Genomic DNA, 6,000 nt, shown 5'->3' with positions numbered 1-6,000 from the left:
AGGTCGGCAGTTATAAGACCCTCCTGACGACGACCTCGTTAACGACTAATCGCTTAACGACGGGCCTCCACAGAGCACAATGTGTAGTGTATAGTAGTGTATAGTGTAGTGTATAGTAGTGTATAGTGTAGTGTATAGTAGTGTATAGTGTAGTGTACAGCGTAGTGTACAGCGTAGTGTATAGTGTGTAGCGTAGCGTATAGTAGTGTATAATGTAGTGTACAGCGTAGTGTATAGTGTAGTGTATAGTGTAGTGTATAGTAGTGTATAGTGTAGTGTACAGCGTAGTGTACAGCGTAGTGTATAGTGTGTAGCGTAGCGTATAGTAGTGTATAATGTAGTGTACAGCGTAGTGTATAGTGTAGTGTATAGTAGTGTATAGTGTAGTGTATAGTAGTGTATAGTAGTGTATAGTGTAGTGAAGAACCAGTGGTATCTATATTTGTAGAACGTGAAGAACCAGTGTGGCATCTACATCTACAGTAAGGAAAGAGCGTTTCAGACGGCCGCAGAAGTGCATCTGAAAGCGACGCGCGACGCGATTGGGGGATCGTACGGAGCAGCAACTGCGCCGCGTGAAGATACATTTTGGCAGGACCCCTCCTGAAAAAAAAAATGACTCCCGACACTCAAGCGTCAGAAAACAAACAACGGTTTGCTAGCCGGCGCCGTGTAGCCTCAGCAGACTGTGGGGGCAAGTGCTGTTGTTGAGATTATTTAGATATATTTTGTCACTAGAAATGTCCAAATGATAGGGGCCACTTTGTTGAGCTTATCATTTGTGGTGGCCAGGCAGCTTCTGAAAAATAAGTTAACACCTCGGTGGGCTTTGCCTGGCAGGATGGGGATGGTTTAGTTGTATCTGTATGTTTGTTCACCTTGTACTTTGCACTCCTATCGTGTTTTTGTACTGTTTTTGCGTTGTGACCCCGTGCCCCTACTGGACATGGGATTCCTCCTTCAGTATAACTACAGATTCCGATTATGTTAGCGAGTAGCACTTATGAAGGCCAGCACGGAACGTGAGGGGGGGGGGGGGGTGGGTGACCAGCACTACGCGCCCGGTCGCCTTTGTCTCCCCGGTAGGCGATGTTTTTAAATCCTTTATATTAAGTTCACTTGCTTGCTTGCGCGCTTACGAGCGTGCAAATCTTTCAGTCGTTTTTTAACCCACTTCCCGTGATCCAATCGAGCTGACATTTTGCACACAGACTCGTTGTGCGTGACAATTTATTTTCGTGAAAATTTTTTTTCCAAAATTTTACACTTTTTAGGAAAAAATAAATTATATTTAATTACCAATTGCTTAATGGTGGCAGGCAATCATCTGACCCATAGGTGGCAGCCATCTCAAGCCAGAGGACGAGAGGACTCTAGCCGCCACGCATATAAAGGATTTATAGTGAAAAACTTTGTTTTTACGGGTTAATTTTTTACACACCGCACCGAGTCGATCCAGGGGAGGGCGCCAGGACCGGTTTTGGAAATTATCGTGGTGTCAACGGTTGTTGGCCGTGAGATCGGACGGACGGACGGATGGGGGGGGGAGGCGGGGTCGTCGGGGTTCGGGGGGGTCGTTGTGTCCGTGGGTTTGGGCCTGAGCGCGTACCTCTTGGCAGGCGTCCGACAGATGCAGCAGCACCTGCAGCAGGTGCAGCGGCTGGACGTAGTAGAGGCTGAACTTGAGCCGCTCCAGCAGCAGGCGCTCCATGCGCAGCAGCTGCTCCTTGCGGTAGGTGTGCTCCATCAGGTAGCACAGCATGTGCACCTGCCAGGGGTCAACACGGGGAGCGGTGGGGGGCTCAGCCGAGGGGGTCAGGGGTCAGCCGAGGGGGTCAGCGGCGCGTTCCGCAGTGGTGACGCGCCTATCCGCAGGATTCGTCGCAGCTCGCAGGGTCCATGCCGCGAGCCGCTACGAACCCGGCGACCCGGGTTCGATTCCCGCTCACGGCCAACACCGGTGACGATTATCTGAAACGGTCATGGGCCTCCCCTAGGTCGACTCAGCCTCAATTGAGTACCTGGTGCGGTGTGTAAACATCGCCACTGGGGAGACAAAGGCGGCCGGGCGTGGCGTTGGCCACCCTCTTGTGCCGTGCCGGCCTTCACAAGTGCTGCTCGCTAACAGCACTTGCCCCGACAGTCTGTCGCAAGCTACACGGGGGGGGGGGGGGGGGGTCTTTGCCTTGCCTCTGGCACGGAGCTCTCCTCCACCTTGCAGGCCACGTAGAGGCACGTCATGCCCAGCAGCTGCAGCGTGGGGACATGCAGCTCTGCGACGCGCAGGTACGCGTTGAGCAGGTACACGGCCAGGTACAGTGTCTCCTCCGACATCTCAAAGTACACCTGCGCTCACCGTTACACACGCACGCACGCAGCCACGCGGTTACACGGTCGGGCAGCCTTCGCGCGTCGCCATGCCGTCGCGCGCAACAACCTGCCCCGTGCGCCAGCCCGCAAAGGACGCAAGCTGTCAAATGCGTCGTGAACCACCGGGAAAAGCCGTCAGCACGGGCGCCGGCTGTGCAGGGCGCCAGCGGTCAGCCGGCCCCCGTCACGCGTGCGCTCACCTGCACCTGCACGAGCCAGTCGACGAGCAGGCCTCGCATGCGCTGAGTCAGCGCCTGGGGGACGTCGGAGACGCGGAACTGCTGGTGCTGATGGCGCCGCTGTGGGGTTGGCGGGGGAGGGGGTGGGGGGTGTTGATGGTGGTGAGGTGGCTCTTGGGTTAGGTCGCTTAAAAATATAAATGTGTCGTTAAAACCCGCCACCACCCAACACAGCCAACTAGAGTACAACCTCGGAGATCGAACGCACCAGAACTCGAACAAATCGGTGTTCGAACGATATTTTAGAAAAAAATTTGCCCCGGAAACCGAACGAAATTTGGAGGTCGAATGGGGAAATCGCGACTTGAAAGAACCTGTACGGCTGAGACGCGTATGGCCAGCGTGCATGATGCTTGCCCAGACAAAGGTTTTACCACCTCCTCCTCCTCCCCACCACCTTCCACTCAAGCTATCAACTCTCCTTACTACAGGTAAAGTGAAGTTCAATGTTCATTTATTTCATTTATTCTATTTAATTATTCATTTATTCCATTTATTTATTGTTTCTTGTTTTTTTGTATGATTTTATGCATGTAATTACTGTAAACTTCGCGTAAAAATGCTTTATAATGAGAGATTTCGTGTGTCTGGAACCAATTCATGTCATTTACATTAATTCTTATGGGGAAAATTAATTCGGTGTTCGAACAAATCGGTGTTCGAATGGCCTTCTGGAACGAATTAAGTCCGATCTCCGGGGTACCACTGTAGTAAGGTTTGTCACGTAAACAGAACGTGGCAATTCGTCACTAGTACAGCACTAGTGTGTAGTGTATAGTGTAGTGTATAGTGTAGTGTGTAGTATACTAGTACAGCACTAACCGGTGTGTTGGAGAGCAAATCCACAACATTTACAATCTAAGTACGACGTTTCACCAGTAATTACAACCGGCATCAGACGACAGCCAGGTCTGTATGTCTCTCTCTCTCTATCCCCGTGGTCGCGTGGACGAGCCACCTGGGTGAATGATCGTTTGCGATAGCCAGGTCACACTTCTGAAATAAGTAATATTTAAAAATACTTTTTTTAAACACGCTTTAATGAAATGCACCGTACGAGTAATGGCAGAACTCCACGACTCCAGGAAGTGGCCCCGAAGCTTGCCATAACGTAAGTTGACCGTGGTGATTTACAGCCAACGCGAGTTGAGCGTGGACAATTAGATCCAAGCCGAAACATAACATATTAAAAAGATTGCTTAAAAATATATATTAAAATTTTAATGATAGAATATAGTGTTATCAGCAGTATGACATACGTATATACGAAGTTTGCAGTCGATACGACATTGGGAATACGGTTGGAATTGAGTTACAAAATTTTTGGATACGACAACACACAGAGTAAGTTAAATAAAAGCGTGTAAAAAGTAAAAAAAAATGTTTCGGATTTTTTTTTACGATAGAATATCGTGTTGTCATCAGTATGACATCGCTATTTTCAAGTTTGCAGTCGATAGCACATTGGGAAGTGTGTACAAATTGAGTTACAAGATGTATTTTTTGAGGATAGCGTGGCGAGCGTGGCGCGGCGCACCATCATGTAGAGGTAGAGATCGTTGGCGTAGTTGGCCTCGGAGCACATGCCCAGCTGCTGCAACGTGAGCGCCAGCTCGCGCTGCCGGTCGCGCTCCTGGGGCCGCCCGCCCGGCGACGTGCGAGCGTCGTTGAGCGTCAACAGCTGCATGCGCGCCAGCGGGTCGCTCCCACCGCCTGCACGCGCACACGCACACGCACGCACACACACGCACACGCACACACGCACGCACACACGCACACGCACGCACACGCACAGACACACGCACACACGCACGCACACACGCACGCACACACGCACGCACACACGCACACACGCACGCACACACACACGCGCACACGCACACACGCACACGCACACAAGGGGACACATGCACACGGACACACAGTAAGACAGCGGGTGGCTCACACTGCCTCCACACACAGGGACACAGACGGACACACACACACGGACACACAGACACACGCACAGACACATGGACAGACACACAAGGGGACACATGCACACGGACACACAGTAAGACAGCGGGTGGCTCCCACTACCTACACGCGCACACACGGACACGCACACACGGACAGACACACAAGGGGACACATGCACACGGACACACGGTAAGACAGCGGGTGGCTCACACTGCCTCCACACACAGGGACATAGACGGACACACACACACGCACACACACACACAGACACACGCACGCACACACACACACGCGAGGAGAGACAGCGGGTCGCTCCCACCGCCTACACGCGCACGTACACAGACAGACACACAGACGGACACGCAGACGGACACACAGGGACGATGACGGTGCACGCTCGTCGACGAGGTCACCGAGAGGTGTCGCCGTTCATCAGCGGCGAGCGGCGGACACCCGCCCACCTTGCGACGACGACGACGACGCGGAGGCGGCAGGGGTGGGCAGCGGCAGCAGGGGTCGGAGGTCGCGCGACACGGCCGAGTGGGCGTCGCTGGACGACACGCGGCGGCTGCATTTGCGTGCCGGCGCCGGCGGGGCCCCCGCGTCCAAGGCGCAGGCGGCGCCGCTGCCGCCGCCGCCGCCGGCGCCGCTGCCGGCGCCGCTACTGCTGGCGGCCTGCAGCGGAGGCCCCACCATGGGGGTGCAGAGCTGCCGATGGAGAAAAAAAAAGGTCCGGGGTGGGGGGGGGGGGGCAAACAGGCGGGGGGGGGGGGGTCATCCCGTTGGTCGTTGTCCACGCCGAGTCGAAACCAAACCGCAATACGTCCGCCTCGTAGCACTTCTGACTTTGGCTCGGTAGGGGGGGGGCCAAGCAGGGCCAGGCTGGGGGCGGGGCTATATAAGACACATTCATTGGCTTCCATAGTGGAATCTAAAACCTGGAGGCTCCTGACCCATGCCAGGGTGGTTGGGCACAGCCCCCCCGGCATGGGTCGGTTGTGCAGTGGAAAAACCGTGAAAGATCCTCGGTTCAAGTTCAAGTTCATTTATTAGGTATAGCCCTGTGAGCCATTCGGCTCTTGAATCTGTGTAGTCGGATAGAAGGTTGCTGGGGCGAGTGCCGTTAACCCTTTCCCGTTCCGAGGCTGCACGCTGCAGGGTGGGGTGTCCCGTTCACCACGGAATCTCGGAACGCGGGAGCGGCTCGGCGAAAATTTTAATTAGGGAGGCGTAGCGCCATTGTTTTTCTAAAGACATTTTACTCAAGACTTGAAGTTTTCGTGACTGCAAGGATCCATACTCTTTGGGTTCTTTCAGTAAAGTCACGTAGGTGAAAAATAAAAATAATAATAAAAAAAATGATGTAATTTAGTTATTTTCATTTTATTATTTTTATTATTTTTATTTTTCATCTACGTGACTTTGCCGAAAG

The sequence above is a fragment of the Lampetra fluviatilis genome, chromosome 52, assembly GCF_964198595.1.
Source record: "Lampetra fluviatilis chromosome 52, kcLamFluv1.1, whole genome shotgun sequence".
Lineage (NCBI taxonomy): Eukaryota > Metazoa > Chordata > Hyperoartia > Petromyzontiformes > Petromyzontidae > Lampetra > Lampetra fluviatilis.
Note: the sequence above shows the minus strand (reverse complement) of the source record.